This window comes from Alligator sinensis, unplaced genomic scaffold (assembly GCF_000455745.1).
Source record: "Alligator sinensis unplaced genomic scaffold, ASM45574v1 scaffold1274_1, whole genome shotgun sequence".
Taxonomy (NCBI): domain Eukaryota; kingdom Metazoa; phylum Chordata; order Crocodylia; family Alligatoridae; genus Alligator; species Alligator sinensis.
This window is the reverse complement of record NW_005842570.1, coordinates 1,024,518-1,042,962: the sequence shown is the minus strand read 5'-3', so window position 1 is coordinate 1,042,962 and position 18,445 is coordinate 1,024,518.

Below are 18,445 nucleotides of genomic sequence, written 5' to 3'. Positions count from 1 at the left end.
AAATTAGGGAAAGGAATGATCTCTTAAGAAGTGTAACAGCATCTAGCAGAAAGGATCCCAACTGAGCCTTCTCAGTGCTAGTCTGCTAATAATTACTAAGTGAAAACTGCTGCAGTTCCATTTCTTCGCTCTAACAGAACTAAGAGGCAGAACCATAGCAATATTTGCCTCCCTTTTTCTAACAACATACAAGAAGTAAAGAAACATGTCATATTATGGCCAGAGAGTAGTTATATTATTTATATTTTGCCCTGCATTTTGATACTAGCAAACATATTCTAAACTTATTACCAAGGCAAAACTTTGATTGATTCAAAAGAGGATTTTGAGCAAAACAGAATCAAATCCAGATTGTACATTTTTGGTCTTGTACCAGTAGAAGTTAGTTCATTATAAGGTATCTGATAGAAATATTTCTAACTCCCCAATATAAAACCTGAGATCCATGATGTATCCTTAGATTCCTTCTGCCTAATTCCATACTGAACATCAAACAGCTCTACCTGTTCATTGGAATGAGCTACAATCATTTTTCAGTCTGACAAAGCCAAACATGTCATTACTCATCCTGTGAGTAAGGCATTAGGTCTCCTATAGGAGATAGATTATTAGTGATAGTGTAGTTTCTGGTAGCCAGAAGCACACAAGACAAAAAACATCACCACAATTGACACAAATTAATAGGCTTATTAAAAGTCTCTTCAGATAAGTTAAATACTGATGGGCATTGAGACTTAATTGCCCTAGAGGCAGTCAGTGCAGGCTGGAAACATGCTGGAGGTGACCTTAGGGGAACTTACCATCAAAACTGGCTATAGTGCACCTTGGTAAATAGAAGGTTGCTAGCAGTTCACTACCTTTCATAAGCAGTAAAAGTTTTTAAAAACTAAAGCCTGTGTAACAATGTCACTAGAGAGCTCATTAAACAGCTCTCTTTTGCCCTCCTCCTTTTTTCTTTTCCTAAAAAAAAAATGCCTGAAAAGCTCATTCTAACTTTTGGATCAATAATGATTATTTTTGACAGAAAGATTGGAAGAATCTACCTTTAAGTGCACATAGCAAATTGAATTAAGTTGTTATCTGTCAAGGAGTAGTTACTCATTGTTTTTAATTGTTATTCATCTTAGTAACAGGAGTATATGACATCTTGCTGATCAATTAAAACTAAAACATACCGATCATTTAAGAAAATAATGTCTTCATATTTGCAATAGAAAGGTAATTAATGTCTACATCATAACAACAGTACTTGGTGCTCTGGGAGTTTATTAGCCTACACTTCAATTACCCAGGAACATTTTTCCTAGACTTTTCTTTTTGTTTTGTGTTATTGGCCATATTTATCCACCTGAGGTCCTAGAGCTGTAATTCTGCAGTCTTCAAAAATGAAAGTCCTTTTCTGTATAACAGACCATAACAAAGGAAAAGGGAAGCTGAGTTGAATTCCCCGCTTGACCAAAGAATGGAGCTCAAACCAGTTGCTTTGGGCCAAATTCTGATCCCCTTATTCACTCTAAATATGACTTTACTCTGCAAGTGGTCCACTGGGACCAGTGAAAATGAGTATGAAGTAAGATGTTACCCAGTGGGTGTGTCTACAGGTGCATTTAAGTGTGACTAAATTTAATGTACATTAAACTAATGCACATTAAGCGATTTTTGGCAGGTGTCTACATGTGCACAGAAGTGCGACTAAATTACAGCACTTGGCACTAAAGTTAGTCCCAAGTCCCTTCAGCCCTGCCATGTGCCCCTGTGGCCACTGGGGGAAGCTCCAGCCTCTGGCCACATGGCTACCAGCACCTGGCAGCCATAGTGAAGCCAGAGCCAGCTGCCAACACTTGGCAGCAATCTTGGAAGCTCTGACCCCTAGCCGGCCCCTTGCCTGCCCAGGAGCCATATGCCCAGCCCAGGGACAGCACATGGCAGCTCCCTCCCTGCCCATCCTGCCTCCCTGCACCAGGGCTGCCCCTGCCCTGCCAGTGGTGCCCAGCACCCCACTGCTCCAACCCAGCCCCAGTTTGCAATGACCAGACTCTATGCTGCTGCTTGCCATGGTGCTGGCCTTGCTGGCCCCAGCATGCCCCCCCACCAGGCCAGCTACGCACCCACCAGTGGGGGCTAAGGCACTGGCTGTGAAAGTCCCTGCCCAACCCCTTTCTCCTCCACTCCCCACTCCAGCTCACATACCCCATCACCCACACACCCCCTACCTTGTGCCCACCCCCAGCAGCACTCTCAGGACATGAACATGGGTGAAAAAAAGATACTTTATTGCCCTCAGAACCCACACCCCTATCTCTCCCCACAACAAGCAGAGCCCCTCCACCACCCTCCCACCCACCAGCAATAAAAAACCTGCTTCCCCAATGTTCAAACTATATACACTGTGTCTCCGTTTGTTACTGCCACAGAGAGGGGGGCTCTGGGATGGAGGCACCTAGCAGGCACAGCTCAGGACCAGTTGGCCAGCACCCCAGCCTTGGGCTGTTCCCCTTCAGGTCTGGGAGCCATGGCAACTGCAGTGACTGCAGCAGGTGTTGGGCTCTCCCATGGGCCACAGAGGCTGGTGCTGTTCTGGAGCAGGTGGCTCCCCCTCTAGCTACTCAGAGGAAGGACCAACATCCACCAGTGGTGCCAGTCATGGCCTGTGGATAAGCAGTGGGGCTGGGTCCAGGTGGGTGGCAGGGGCTGGCTGCCAGGAGGCCTGTGGGGCCCGGGACAAGTGCCAGGCAGTGGGGAGCAGGCGCTCAACTGTCAAGTCCAGGATGGTGTCCAGGGCCTGGAATTCCTCCTCCGTGGCCTCCACTGCCCGGCAGACAGCAGCCATCTGCTCCCACAGAAGCCACAGGAGTTCCTCCTCCAGGGCCATGAACTGGACCCAGAACATCTCCTCGCAGGCCACATGCTTCACCTGCCAGACCACCACCCAGCATCTCCTGTCTCTTGGCCATCTCCAACCAGGCAGGAATTACCATATGTCCAGGGCTGGCGAGGCTGGAGGCTCAGCGCAAGCCTTCCTGCCAGTGAGTGCAACTGGCTGTACCCACTATCTACAGCCTGTGGTCTGTGGCGGGCCAGCACCTGCCCAGAGCCCCTTCCCCCCCCCACCCCCCACGCCAGAAGGAGCTAGCACTGCTGGTGGCTGGTGGCATAGCTGGCCACTCCTCATGGCGAGGTGTGGGACTGAGCCAAGGGCAAGGCAGCCACTGGAAAGGGCTCCCAAAGCTGCCAGTGGATTACAGCAGGGGATACCAGCAAACCACTGATCCCCTCACTTCTGAAATCCACCCCGCCAAAGCTGCATCTTCCCACAGGAAACCCCATGCCTGTCCCTAGACTTTGTCCCTCACCTGGCTAGAGATGAGGCGGCGCACACTGCCCACCTTGGATTGTAGCGTCCAGGCATTTTTTTTAATTGTGCAGACATAGGGAACATGACATCACAGCACAGTCAGACCCAAGGGTGTTCCTGGATTGGCATCAGACAGCCCCACCAAGCCTGCACTGTTACCCACCCCCCTACACATGGTCCTGGCATGGGTGCTCCCTGTGCTGTGCTGCCCCTGGCTCCCCAAGGGGTGCCTCCCTGGACCATACTGCCTCTCCCCTCCCTGGCTCCCCTAGGGGTGCCTTTACTGACAATGGCACCATCACCCCATAATCCACCCATTTCCGTCAGGGACTTAAGAACTGCTTGGCCACCTAAAAGGGGCATGCTGGATCACCTTCATTTGTCCTTCAGAGCAAATGGCACCTGTCCATTTACAGGACTGCAGCCTGTAGCCTCCAGTACAGGCACCATCATTTCTTTTTTTCCTTGTGCCACCACACCAGTCATGATTGCATGAGCTCACACCACAGTCAGACCCATGGGTGTTCCTACAACGGAAGCCAGCAGCATCACCAAGCTTGCATAGTCATCCGCACCCCTCACGTATGGCCCTGACAAGGGTGGCTCCCTAGGCCATGCTGTCCCTGGCTCCCCAAAGGGCACCCTTATTCACAAACAGATCATCATCCCATAATCCACCCCAGTTTCCATCAAGGAATTAAGAACCACTGGGCCACAAAAAGGGGGTGCTCTGTAGTGCTTTGATTTGCCCTTCAGAGCAGATAGTGCCTACCTGCTCACAGGACTCTCCAGGTCCAAACAAGTTAGGTCCACAAGACTCCCAAGGTCTAAAGTGAGAGGCATCACATTTTTTTTCAGTGTGCAGGCATTCCTCCCCCACACCACCCAAGATGACCTGCAGTTTTTTACCAGATTTATCAGTTCTTTCAGTTTTTCCTGCCCCCCCCACCAATGTGTGCAAGCTGCTGTTGATTTGCTGCTAATTGCCCATACTCTGCCTTCAGTAGGCTCCTTCAGCCAGCTGCCTCACCCCCTGGGCAGTGCTGGGGTGGGGGGTGTCAGGAAAGCCGGGGTGTTGGGCAGGGCCAGGTGTCATGTACTATTCATAAAGCGGCAGCAATGTAGTTTCATGATGGGGTTCTCAGAATCCCACTAGTCACTTTTTTTTAACAGTACTGTCAGCACAGAGCTGGGGGAGGGAACAGGCTAGGGAGCTTGTTACCCACCCAGCTAAGTGTGTGGAGCTGAGCAGAGAATAAAGCCCCGCAACCTGTTTCCCCCCAACACACACACACCCAACCAGCTCTGCGCTCACAGAGCTGGGTGGGGAACAGGCTCCCCTGCCCCCACCAGCAGGTAGCTCCCAGCACTGGCTCTTCAGTCATGGAGCCAGTGCTGGGAGATAAGGGTCTCCTAGCACTAGCCCCATAGTCCCAGAGCTGGCACTGAGAGATAAGGGTCTCCCAGCCCCGCACTCCCCAATCATGATGGCGGAGCTGGGACTGGGAGATAAGGATCTCCCAGCCCCCGCTACCCAATTGCAATCTCTGAGCAGGTGGATCGGAGCTCCCTGCTGTTGGGGGAGGAAGACATAGCTCTCACCCAGGCTCCTGTGGCAGAGCCCACCCTGGCTGCAGGCAGCTCCTGGGGGCAGGGACCTATGTCCCCCAACTCCACAGCATTCAGAGCCCCTGCTACCTGGAAGTATGTAGAAAAATCATTTAAAGCTGTATCTACATCCGAATTGCCAAATCTGTCTGAATCTCTCTGAATCGATTCAAAGAGTTCTGAATTGATTTGGAGAGATTAAAGGATCCTCTGATTCTAGTCAGATTTGGAGATTTGGCCACTGAATCAGGCCAGAAGCTTTGCACAGCCCTGGCGCCCAGTATAAATACCTGCTCCATAAGCTGTCCATTTCAGTTCCTTATTTATAATAGTTACTTTCTCTCACACTGTAAGTGTTCCCACCTTCTTTCTTGTCTATTTATGTTGTAAATTGTTCAACATAAACTCCCTCTTACAAAAAGTCTATGCAAAGCACCTGGCAAAGTGTGGTTCTGGTCTCAAGAATACTGTAATAAATATAAATGAGAGAGAAAGAATCAACCTCCATATGGATTAGAGTCTGGTGAAAAAATAAACCACTTTCCTGGCTTGTGTACAACTTCTCACTTTCAGAACCTGTGACAGGAAGATGTTTATGGGTCTTTTCTCTATTTTCATTGTCCAGGTTGCATTTACAGTAGGGACGGGCAACTATTTTGGCTGGAGGGCTGCTTAATAAGTTTTTCCAAGATGTTGAGGGCTGCATGGGTAGTCCCGCACCTTGACAGGTGCCGTGCCCCCTGGTCACCATCTTGGGACCAGAAGTCCCACCCTCTAACCCCTGACCTTTGCCACTAGAAATCCCTCCCATTGCCCCCAGAAGTACTTCTTTCAGCAAGAGGGTTTGCCATCTTGGAACCAGGAAAAAAAACAAATTATATTGTAAAAATCAAACATCTACTACCACATTCAGTAATTTTATTTCAAAAAATATTTTTGTCCTGATTTATATGTGTGTGCATAGCATACATAGAGGTGGTTGTATAATAGCTTAAAATGAAGTCTTAGTCTTGTGTATTGTGGGGGATATGGAGGGGTGTGAGGGTATGTGTGGCTGGGTATAGGTTTGTGGGGGACTGTGGGTGTGTGTGGGGGGAATGTGTGTATGTGGAGTATAGGGGAGGATGAGTTTGTGGGGGTGGATAGGTGTGGGGGTATGGGTGGGTATGGGTCTTAGGGGGTGTAGGTGTGTGTAAGTGGGGTGGGGGAGCATGTGTCTGTGTGCGAATATGTGGGGTATGGATGGGTATGGGATTTGTGGGGGGCTGTGAGTGTGTAGGGGAGGGTGACTGGGGGGTTGTGGCATGTGTGAAGGAGAAGGGTGGCTGGGGTGTGAGGGGTGGGGGGATGGGTGTGCATGGGGGTGTGGGTGCATGTGTGTGAGGGGGTGTGGGTGTGCATGGGGGTGTGGGTGCATGTGTGCAAGGGGGTGTGGGTGTGCATGGGGGTGTGGGTGCATGTGTATGGTGGGGTGTCTGTGGGACCCCCCTTTTGTGGCATGTGTGGAGGAGGAGTTGTGGCATGTGTGGAGGAGGAGGGTGGCTGGGGTATGGGGGGTGAGGGGGATAGGTGTGCATGAGGGTATGGGTGCATGTGTATGAGGGGGTGTGGGTGTGCATGGGGGTGTGGGTGCATGTGTATGGTGGGGTGTGTATGGGACCCCCCCTTTGAACATGGTCCCCCCACACACACACCCTTCCTCACTGCACACAACCGCTGCCACCAGTGACAGCAGCAGGTGGTGAGGCAGCAGGGTGATCACAGCCTGAGGTAGGCAGAGACCCTGCCAGCCCGGGTCCCATACTCCTGCCAGCCCTGGCCCTGGGGTATGGGCACAGTCCCCATGCTCCCACCTGCCAGCTCGCCATCACTTCCTCCCCCCCACCTGCCACCACTGGCCTTCTCCTGATGCTTCCCCACTTTCCCGCCCACTGCTGCCACTTGCTCCCCACCCCAACCCACCCATCTTCCTGCTGCTCTGGCACTATGCAGTTCCCAGATGCATGGCCAGGACTGCAGAATGCAGCAGGAGCCAACCCAGCCTAGCCAGCACACATAGAGCCCCTGCCAGCCAGGGCCCCACGCTCCTGCTGCCCCACCCTGGGCCCCTGCTGGCCCTGACCCTGGGGCTTTGACATGGGCCCCATGCTCCCACCAAGCTATTGCTGCACTCCCACCCACCTGCTCACTGCTATTTCCCTACCTTCCCACCCAGCACCATCACTCCCCTCCACCTGCCCACCTGCTGCTCCGGCACCATGTGGTTCCCAGCTGCATGGCCAGGACCCATGGTCAACCAGCGCTTACGCATCTGGTGCCGCCGGGCAGGCCTTGGGTTCCTTGACAATGACCCATGCTTTCGGGAGGGGGGATTGCTGGGGCGGGATGGGCTTCATCTTATGCCTCTTCTCTGTTACCGTGTGTGCTTAGCACTGCTACAGGTATCATTAAAGCTCTCCCTGAGTAGCACCAAGGGCCTAGAATGGTATAAACTCAAGTATATGCTCTGAGAACCTAATCAGCATGTGCATGCTGGTTTTGTCATTTGGATATTTGCATTGTAGGTATTTGCACAAGTGAATATTAAATTTGGTGGCATCACTTCTATAAGTTTGGTCAGACTTTCAGGTAACTACATGTAACCACATATAAAAAGTTACTTGTATGTAGTATACTATAGTTACTTTTTCTTCCTGTACATTACCTCTTCACTTAAAGCCATGTTCCTTATTCTGGCATGCCTGTGGGTATCAGGGGGGGGGGTGGGACTTTATGTCAAGGAGCACTACACATCCTCTGCCAGCAGTATGGGGTCAGGGGAAGGGCGAGCTGAAGTGCTCTGGGTCAAGATCCAGGGGGGGCAAGGCGAGAGGGATTTGACGGTGGGGGTCTATTACAGACCCCCCAATCAGGAGGAGGAGCTGGACAGGGAATTTTCAGGCCAGCTTGCGGAGACACTAAAAGCAAGGGATGTAGTTGTCATGGGCGATTTTAATTACCCGGACATCTGCTGGGAGGAGCAGTCAGCCGGGACGGACCGCTCCAGGAGGTTCTTGGCCGAGTTGCAGGACCTCCACTTGATTCAGGAGGTGCACAGTCCCACCAGAGGAGATGCTCTGCTGGACCTGGTCCTGGCCGCAGGCGACGACCTGGTAAGAGGCCTCCAGGTTCTTGACCACCTGGGCAATAGTGATCATCGCGTGCTGGAATTCACCATCCAGCGTAGAGTGTCAAGGGCCCGCAGCAAGGTGGTGGCCCTAGACTTCAGGAGGGCCAACTTCAGTGAGATGAGGAGATTAGTGGGAGAGGAACTGGGGTCCTTGAGGGCAGAGGAACTCAGCGTCCAAGAGGAGTGGTCGTTCCTTAAGGAAACGATACTCGGGGCCCAAGGGGTGTCCATCCCGACAAGAAGCAAGGCGGGCAGGAGTGTCCAAAAGCCCCCCTGGCTCACCAAGGGTGTCCGGGAATGCCTGCTTGCCAAAAGGGTGGCGTACGCCCGGTGGAAGGGGGGTGTAATCTCCAAAGAGGAGTATACCTCCTCTGCTCGGGCCTGCAGGCGGGCTGTTAGGAAGGCCAAGGCGGAGATAGAGCTCGGATTAGCGTCCAGGATTAAGGATAACAAAAAGTCCTTTTTCAAATATATTGGGAGGATGAAGAAGGCGCCGGGTAATGTGGGGCCCCTGCAGGATATGCGGGGCAATCTGGTGGTTGCGTCAGAGGATAAAGCGGACCTCTTTAACCAATTCTTCACCTCCGTTTTCTTGTGCAGGGACCGGGACTTCCCTGCTGTGATAGAAGCCGGACGCGAGGGGATCGCCTTCAGACCTCAGGTTGGGGAGGACCGGGTTAGAGAGCTTCTGGAGGGGCTGGACGCGTTCAAGTCAGCGGGTCCGGATGCTCTCCACCCCAGGGTGCTGAGGGAGCTGGCTGGGGTTATTGCAGGGCCCCTGGCACGGCTCTACGAGCGATCGTGGTGCTTGGGCCAGGTGCCAGACGATTGGAAGGTAGCTAATGTGGTCCCCATCTTCAAGAAAGGGAAAAGGGAGGACCCGGGCAACTATAGGCCCGTCAGTCTTACCTCAATCCTGGGGAAGCTCTTTGAGAAGATCATCAAGGAGCACATTTGTGATGGGCCGGCATCAGAAATGATGCTCAGGGGCAATCAGCATGGATTTATTAGGGGGAGATCATGTCAGACCAACCTGATTGCCTTTTATGATCAGGTCACAAAGGCCATGGACGCAGGTGTCGCGGTGGATGTAGTCTTTCTGGACTTCAGCAAGGCCTTTGACACCGTCTCTCACCCCATCCTAATTAATAAACTAGGCGACTGTGGCATAGATGCCTACACAGTCAGATGGATTGCAGATTGGCTGAAGGGTCGCACTCAGAGGGTGGTGGTGGATGGATCATACTCGACTTGGGGGGAGGTGGGTAGTGGAGTCCCCCAGGGCTCGGTCCTGGGGCCTGCGCTGTTCAATTTCTTCATCAGCGATCTTGATGTTGGGGTGGAAAGCAACCTGTTTAAATTCGCTGATGACACCAAAATTTGGGGGGAGGTGAGCACGCTAGCAGGGAGAGAGAGATTGCAGAAGGATCTGGATAGGTTACAGGGGTGGGCAAACAGGAACAGGATGTGTTTCAATACGGACAAGTGCAGGGTGCTGCACTTGGGTAGTAGGAACCAGCAGCACACTTATACGATGGGGAACTCCCTACTTGAGAGCACGGAGGCGGAAAGGGATCTTGGTGTCATTATTGACTCCAAGATGAACATGGGCCGACAATGCGAGGTCATGGTTGGCAGGGCTAACCGGACCTTGTCGTGCATCCACAGGTGCATCTCGAGTAGAGCCAGGGAGGTGATCCTCCCCCTCTATGCGACGCTGGTCAGGCCGCAGCTGGAGTATTGTGTCCAGTTCTGTGCGCCCCATTTCAGGAGGGATGTGGACAACATGGAGAGGGTCCAGAGGAGGGCCACCCGCATGATCCGGGGACAACAGGGCAGACCCTACAGTGAGAGACTGCGGGACTTGAACCTATTCAGCCTCCACAAGAGAAGGCTGAGGGGGGACCTGGTGACCGTCTATAAACTCACTAGGGGGAACCAGAAGGGTTTGGGGGAGACGCTGTTTCCCCTAGCCCCCGCTGGCATAACAAGGAGTAATGGGCACAAGTTGATGGAGAGGAGGTACAGATTGGACATCCGAAAAAACTACTTCACAGTTAGGGCGGCTAGGAGCTGGAACCAACTTCCAAGGGAGGTGGTGCTGGCCCCTACCCTGGGGATCTTTAAGAAGAGGCTGGATACCTACCTGGCTGGACTCATTTGAGTCCCGTTTTTTGTTTAGGGTTCTTTTGTTGTTCTCCCGCCCTGGCGGGGGGTCGGGCTAGAAGATCTATTAGGTCCCTTCTGACCCTAAAACTATGAAACTATGACCCCAGGATGCAGCAGGAGCCAGCCCAACCTGGCCTGGCTCCAAAGACTGGGGCAATCACTGGCAGTCCTCCCCTCCCCCATTCTTAGCTGAGTTTGAACTCCTAGATGGATGGAGGGTAGGGAAACAGCCCCAAGGTCGCCAGGCCAGAAGCCACTGCTAGGCAGAGGCTTCTCCTGGGTCCTGCCACTACTGGCACCTTAGACAGGCAGCCACAGGCAGATAACAATTTTCTAAATTTGGGCAGGGTGAATAGAATGGCCTGACAGGCTGAATCTGACCTGTGGGCCATATTTTGCCTGCCCCTGATTTACAGATATGTTCAATCATATCATATAGTATATTTTCTCTTTTATATTTGGAGTCGTCTCAGTCTTTCCAACTTCTGTAATCAACAACTATACGGAGAAATGCTTATTGAGAGATCCCACATTACCAACTTCTTCCACCCTAAGTTTCTCCTACCCTCAAAATGTTATATTAGAATATACAATTCATTCTGAGGTTTGGGCTGGTCCTAACACAATTATAGAATCTTCAACCTTTTGAATATCTGGTCCATCACCTGCCAGTGGCATTCAGCAATCTGTCACCAGTGGTTATCTCATTCTTAACAGACTCTTGTATTTAGTACCAACAGAAGTAATTAACTTGCTAGGTTCTGCAGATCAATGATATAAATGTTCTGCTGTCCCATCAGATGATGAACCCATAAGGAGACCCAGGCCTACCTTGCTCCCCTGGACCATGGTTTAGGGCCTTAGAGGGCTGCAAGGCTTGCCACGCAGTCTTTTGCACCCCAAGCTCTCAGACACAGTTCTCTGCATGCTCAACACCTTCTCTTCTGCTACCAACTGGGAGCTGTCCAGCAGTATTTATCCAGGTCCACGTTCTTTTCTCCTCCTCTGCCTGATCGCAATTGATGACTCTTTCTAGTTTTCACCCTTGAACAGCTGGAAAAGAGTCAAAGGCAGAAGAGTTCAGCAATTTAAGTCTAAAAGCTCCATTACCCCCTTTTCTAGCATCCCAATTCTAGTGTTTAGCATCATATCACAGAAGCACAATTCCAAAATCCTTAAAAAATGGAAATGGTTGTTTCCTCATACACTTATGTCCATTTACATATACCCTACCTTATCATTCCGCCTCTCTTCTATTGCTCATATCATTCCTACTTCCATCTCCGTCTCTTTTATCCTCTCCCTGTTCCTTCTCTAAGCCTCTTTTTCTTCTGCCTTCTGGCCATCTCATAAGATTTTCATCTATTTATCAATTCTATTATTTTTACAGCTGGCACACTCCTTTCCTTGATCCTTCTCAGTTGGACTAGACAGTATGGAGATGTGCATGGCTAAAAATACCTTTTTATAAAATAAAAAGTATATACAATTATTTTAATCAGAGTTGTTTCACTTTGAGTTTGTTTTCTGCAACTGTTACATGTCTGTTTTCAGGAGCATATTTTCAGACAAGCCACCATAGATACAAAGTGATCTCTTTGTACACAAAAGTAGTCATTTGTGTACAAATATCAGGCATCTACAATCCTTTAAGGAATACATTTCAATTTCCCTGAGTTTGTCAATCCCCATGTATTTGATTCATGCCAAGGACAAAGACAGAAGCCAAACTCTCTACTGATATACATGGAAAAATTTCATAAGAATCTGTACAACTAGACTAGAATTAAATAGAATATAATGAACTCCAATGGCGTTTCTGACAATGAAGCCCACAGAGATTTTGTCCCTTGCTGTGTTCCCTTTTAATGTGTTTGCCCCAGAGAATGTTTTAAGGAACTCATCATTTCTTTTGTGCTTCTTTTCACTATCAAACCTACTTGTCTCAAAGCATATTCAGAAAGATGATCAGCATTTCTGTGCCTCTCTTCAGTGCTAGTGCAATAAAATTATAGTCCATTTCAGCAAGAATAGTGGCTACTCCATATAACAACAATGTGGTTCCATTATAAAGGAACTGAAGTACCAGATGGTAGAGAAAGAACCAACATATCAATTATCTAGTATTTTATAAGTTTCCAAAGAAATCTCAAGCTTATGTATTTTCATGTTCAGAGGCTTTCTCTAATAATATATTCAGCTTAGGAGATCCATAGAATCCCAAATGCAGCACTTGCTGCTATAAAAGGGCATGCCAATGAAGGCTCAAGTTTAGCTTTGGCTAAGCTCTGTGAATGAGGATGAGCCAAGAAACAGATGAGCCAGTGAGAACACCCTGGCATTACTTCCTGGCAATCACAATGACCTTATGTATCCCTTTATATATTATTATTTCCATATGCATATAGTCAGGTTCAGTTTCATGTTTGGATTTTTTTTGGTCCAAAGAAAGAAGTAGGACCCTTGTTTTGGCTGCCCCTTCTAAACATCTGGCTTGCTGCCCAGTTTATTTTGTGCCAGCTTTTCCCCACAAGTAGTTGGAAAATGCATTATCTGTACAAACACATTAAACAGACTGGCATAATAAGAGGTATAAGCTTTTAAAGGTACAAGAACGTTTTTCATTATTTAAATGTGTGTCTCAACTTGCATGACTTCTTGCTGTTAATCACTTGCAACTATTTATTTATTTGGATTTCTAACACACATGAAAAAGAACCTTTGACATTCATTACAGGTTGACATAATCCAAACAGCATGGTGGTTTTCTCAATCCAGAAAAACAAATTTAAAAGTTCTCAGTCCAACAAATCCCAGCTGAACAATGCAAGTAATAAAACTTACCCAGGGCCTCGCTCCTTGCCCAAGTGTCCGGGGAAAGCAGCATATGCTGACAATCAAAGAAACCTGAGCTATTTAAAATAGAAGGCATTAATTGTTCATTCTCTGGTTCCTCATGGAAAATGTCCTGTCACTTAGTGTAACAGGGACCAAATCACCAAATTGAATCACTGTCCCCCGAATCAGCTGAATCTGAATCCAAAGCAAATACTAGCCGCTTTGCACAGGCCTAGTAGCAACCTTCTCAGTCTTCTAAACACCTAAAATATAACATCAAGTTCCAAAAATGATAGTACAAAATTGAAATTCATAGCAGTCACTTTAGTGCAGGTTGAGTTGGCATCTCTATTATAAACTCAGAGCATCAGAGTTCAATATCTTTACTAAAGGGCATATGCTCTAGGAATTAGCAATCTATATTTCAAGCAAAAATACATATTTTCAAAACTCCTAAATACAAATAGGTATTGTCCAACTTATGTTGAAAAATGTTAGACACTTTCAAAGAGCAAAAGCCATTCTCACACAGAACACACATTACATTTATCAAGTACATCAAGCGCACATCAGTTATTGAGGGGATGGAAGTGGGGTCTGCTCTCTTTTGGGGTCTCTAGCATGCCAGTTGGAGGAGCTCCAGGCCACAGTCCAGAGACTGCATGCCATCAGGGACTGTGAACAGGAGACAGACTGCTACTGGCAGGCCCTTCTCCACTGGGAGCTGGAGGGTAGACCATGGTCTCCCTCCAGGACAAGGGAGGACTCTGGGACCTCCCATTCTGTCCAGTCAGGGGGATGGACCAAGGTGGTCAAGGGCCCGAAGGCCCACCACACCAAGGCCCCTGCCCCACTGGAGCTCAGCAATAGGTATAAACCTCTTGCAGCCCCAGCAGAGACTGCTAAGTTGCCAGCTCCCACAGGCAACACAGGCTCAACTGTAGCTACTGCCTCCACTGTCCACAATACAAAATGCAAAGTGTTTGTCATGGGAGACGCCATCCTGAAGGGGACAGAGGGGGTAATCTGCAACCCTACCCCTCAGCCTGGGAAGTCTGCTGCTTCCCAGGGGCCCACATCTGAGACATTGCAGAGAAGATACCTAAGGTCCTCCAGCCCACAGACCACTATCCCATGCTCCTTATTCATGTGGGCATCAATGACACAGCTCGGAGCACTCCCAGCCAGGTCATGAGGCACTACAGGGATTTGGGAGCGGGGTAAAGGGTCTGGGGGAACAGGTGGTGTTTTCTTCAATCCTCCCAGTCTTGGGGTATGGGCTGAGGAGGGAAAGGAGGTTCCAGGTAGTTAACCAAAGACTGTGATGTTGGTGTCCTCAGGAAGGCTTTGGCTTCCATGGCCACAGCCCACTTTTTGGTGAGAGAGGCAGTGAGCTGCTGGGAAGAGATGGCCTCCACCTCTCTCCACTGCAGAGGAGGCTCTTCTCAGCCAGACTGGCTGACCTGCTCCACTGGGCTTTAAACTAAGCCCGCTGGGGGACGGGGGGACTACCACCACTGCTGGCCTGCTGATCAACCCTTGCAAAGCCAGCAGGCAAAGGCACTTAAGGGAGCCCACCCCTGCCCCAGCCCTCATACAATCTGTGGGCATGACAAGAGCCCCCAAGGGGACATTTGCCTGCCTGTACACAAATGCCAGGAGCTTGGGGAATAAGCAGGAGGAACTCGTCCTCCTGCTCAACACAAATAATTACGACATCATAGGGATAACAGAGACCTGGTGGGACTCCACCATGACTGGACCATGGGTATAGATGGCTATACCCTGTACAGGAGAGATCAAGTAGATAAAAGGGATGGGGGTGTAGCTCTCTATGTTAAGGAAAGCTACACGTCCCTGCAAGCTGATATTGGCGACCAGGGTGGGTGACTGGAGACTCTGGGTTAAAATATGTGGGGACCATGGAACAGGGTACACAACGGTGGGAATCTACTACAGACCTCCCACCCAAAGTCAAGAGCTTGACCAGGAGTTCGCCTGGGAACTGGCTGAGGCTGCATGCTCCAGGACCATGGTTGTCATGAGTGACTTCAATTATCCAGACATCTTGTGGGAGGACCACTAAGTGAAATCTGAGCAGTCACAAAGCTTCCTATCATGTGTGGATGACCTCTCCTGACTCAAGAAGTCTATGGGCCAACGAGAGCTAAAGCGCTGCTTGACCTGGTACTGGCAACTGGGGATAACCTAATCAGTGACCTAGTGATCAATGGGAAGCTGGGTGACAGCGACCATGAGCTGATCGCCTTCACCATCCGCTGTAATGCTGGCAAGTCAGTCAGCAACACTGAAGTCCTTGACTTCAGGAAAGCTGACTTCGACAAGATCAGGAGGCTTGTCAGTTAGGCCCTAAGGGACCATGACCCCAGGGGGAGGGGAGTTCAAGAAGAGTGTTCGCTCCTCAACGGAGTGATCCTCAATGCACAAGCTAATTCTATTCCATCTCAGAGGAAAAGTGGCAAGTGGGCACAGCAGCCCTCCTGGCTCTCCAGGGATCTAGTGACCTCCTGAGGCTAAAAAGAAAGGCCTACAAAGGATGGAGGACAGGATTCACCTCCAAGGCAGAATATTCTGCACTGGTCCAGTCCTGCCGGGAGCAAACCAGGAAAGCCAAGGCTGCAACTGAACTCCAGCTAGCTTCAAGTATCAAGGACAATAAAAAGTCCTTTTTTCAGATATGTGGGGAGCCGGAGGAAAAGCAAGGGCAACATTGGACCCCTGCTAAACCAAATGGGACAACTGACGACTGATGCCCAGGAAAAAGCCAACCTATTAAATGGGTACTTGGCATCGGTCTTTCATCAGTCCCATGCCCACTACGGGACAGGGAGGTCTGGGTGAGTGAGATCCCCTGCCCTCAATGCTGACCTCATGAAGGAACACCTTGAGAGGCTGGATACTTCAAGTCAGCTGGCCCAGACAATCTACACCCCAAGGTACTCAAGGAGCTGGTGAGCATCATAGCCCAGCCTCTGGCACGGATCTTTGAGAACTCCTGGCCCTCTGGTGTAGTGCCCGAAGACTGGAAAAAAGCCAATGTGGTGTGCACCCGCCGGTCCTTGAACATCTTGTCCCGGACTTCCTTAATTTGAGTGCTCGCCGGTCCTCGCTTTGCCATTGCAGGTGGCCTTACAGGAGGTTTTCACATGCGCTGCAAGCTGCCCCTTCTCTCCTGCCACGACTTTGAATCTTTCACAGTGGGTGGGGCTTCGTGCAGCGCGGTTGCCCTCGTTGGCCGCCTGTTTCTTGGGTGTCTTCTGCGAGGCTCCTCCTCCCCTGCACCTCGCCCTATACCCAGCCCGGTGGGTCCTGGTCGCTTCCGTGGCTGACCTCACACTCCCTTGAATACCCAACAATGATCCCACCGCTCACTTTCTCAGTCTTACTGCCTCCGCTTCGCCTCAACCCCCCCCTTCTGATACAGGGAAACATAAAACACCCTTCTCAACTCAAAAGACAAACTTAATGAGTCCCAAAGAAAACATCACCTCGCCCCTACTGGGCTTCCTTGTGCAGCACAGATAGCCCCTCTACACCTCCGCTTGTTGACGAAGCCTCCTCCACGTGGCCTAACTCTGTGGCCCTGCTCCACCTACCCAGGTTTAGAGCTACTCTCCCTCCTGTTTCCCGCTGCCCTCTCTCTGGATCTCCTTGGAGCAGCTGCCCTCTCTCTGGGTCTCCGCAGCACAGCCACCCTTTCTCTGGGTCTTCACCTTGGAGTTGCCCTCTCTCTGGGTCTTCCCAGAGCAGCAGCCCTCTCTCTGGGTCTTCCCGGAGCAGCAGCCTTCTCTCTGGGTCTTCCTGAAGCAGCAGCCCTCTCTCTGGGTCTTCCCAGCATGGCTGCCCTCCCTCTGGGTCTTCCCAGGTCCGTTCAGCTCCCCGCACCCTGGGTCGTCCTACCAGCTCATCTCCTGGCTTGCCTGCAGCTGTTACTCTGGCTACCAGCGCTGACTCGCCGCCTGGTTCATCTGCCCCTCCACAGCCAATGCACGCAGTCTCCTCCGGCGTCTCACGCCTCCGGCTGACCCCATCGACCAGGCCCTCTCCTGGTGTCCATGCGCCTCCGCCCCCTCTCATCGCCGGCAGTTTCATTTCCGCTGGCCAGTTATTGGGGGTGATGTCATCCGCTGGCCACAGCTGACTAAAGGCACGGTGAATGTCTCGCACAGGCTTTCCCCGCTGTCCTCGCTCCTCCTCCCGTCCTGCTGTGAGTAATTTTTCTTTCTTTACTTTTACTTTTCCTGTTTCACCCCCAACTCCTGGCCCCGGGGTTCCCCTCATGGGCTTGGGAGTCTCCCTGGTTTGCCTCTCCCTGTGACATGGTGCCTATCTTCAAGAAAGGGAGGAAAGTGGATCCGGCAAACTGAAGGCCCATCAGCCTGGCCTCTATCCCAGGGAAGGTCTTAGAAAAGTTTATTAAAGAGACCATCCTTAATGGACTGGCCAATGCCAACATCCTGAGGGATAGCCAGCACAGGTTTGTTGCAGGTAGGTCTTGCTTGACCAATCTAATTTCCTTTTACGACCAGGTGACCTATCACCTGGACAAGGCAGAAGAGATTGATGTCATATATCTTGACTTCCAAAAAGCCTTCGATCTGGTATCCCATGATCACCTCTTGGCAAAATTGACCAATTGTAGCCTTGGGTCCACCACGATCTGCTGGCTGGTGTAGCAAAACCCTGTCTGTTGTAGAAAACCCCCCAGTTTTTTTTTTTTTTTTTTTTTTTAAATGCATTCCCTCCCCTCCCCAACCATTTCTGACTTTTTTCTCTCCCTCTCTATTCCCTATAGATAACTATAAGTGAGCTCAGACTTAGGATAAGCTTTAACATTTTTATCTTGGTAGCAAGATTTTGGTTTTGGATATCCACTGTTATATATTGTATAATCATTAGGTTTGTACTGATTTTTACTGTTGTATATTGTATTATTATCATTTTCATATTGATTTTTATTGTTTCACATGGATATTATATGGTTTAGGCCTGTGTTTGTAAGTGAATCAAAGTCATGTCAAGTTTCCATTTCATATGTCAAGCCTCCATCTTGTGTCCTCTGCCTGGGCATACCCTGTGTTGCAACAATATAATTCATTGTACCCCTCCCATGTAAATTTGTTCCCGGATGAATAAGAGTGATTGGGAATGATTGAAAAACAATGGCAGAAGGCCTCTACTGAATGGCCTCTAATGACTGGGCCATCACTTCGCATTGATTCATCCAGGAACCACGTACCTCACCCAGGAACAGAGACAAGAACCCAGCATTTGAAAGACAAAAG